Source organism: Sinocyclocheilus anshuiensis, unplaced genomic scaffold (assembly GCF_001515605.1).
Source record: "Sinocyclocheilus anshuiensis isolate Anshui unplaced genomic scaffold, SAMN03320099.WGS_v1.1 scaffold22952, whole genome shotgun sequence".
In the NCBI taxonomy this organism is placed as follows: Eukaryota; Metazoa; Chordata; class Actinopteri; order Cypriniformes; family Cyprinidae; genus Sinocyclocheilus; species Sinocyclocheilus anshuiensis.
Window position 1 is genome coordinate 1 of NW_015542144.1, and position 207 is coordinate 207.

The following is a 207-nucleotide window of genomic DNA, read 5'->3' on the forward strand; positions in this document are numbered from 1 at the left end:
CATTTATTTTAGATTTTTTATATATGTGACCCTGGACCACAAAACCAGTCATAATGGTCTTTTTTTTTAATGGAAAAAAATACAAAAATACAACTATTTGAAAATCTGGAATCTGAGGGTGCGAAATAAATATTAAGAAAATCATCTTTAAAGTTGTCCAAATTAAGTTCTTAGCAATGCATATTACTAATCAAAAATTAAGTTTTG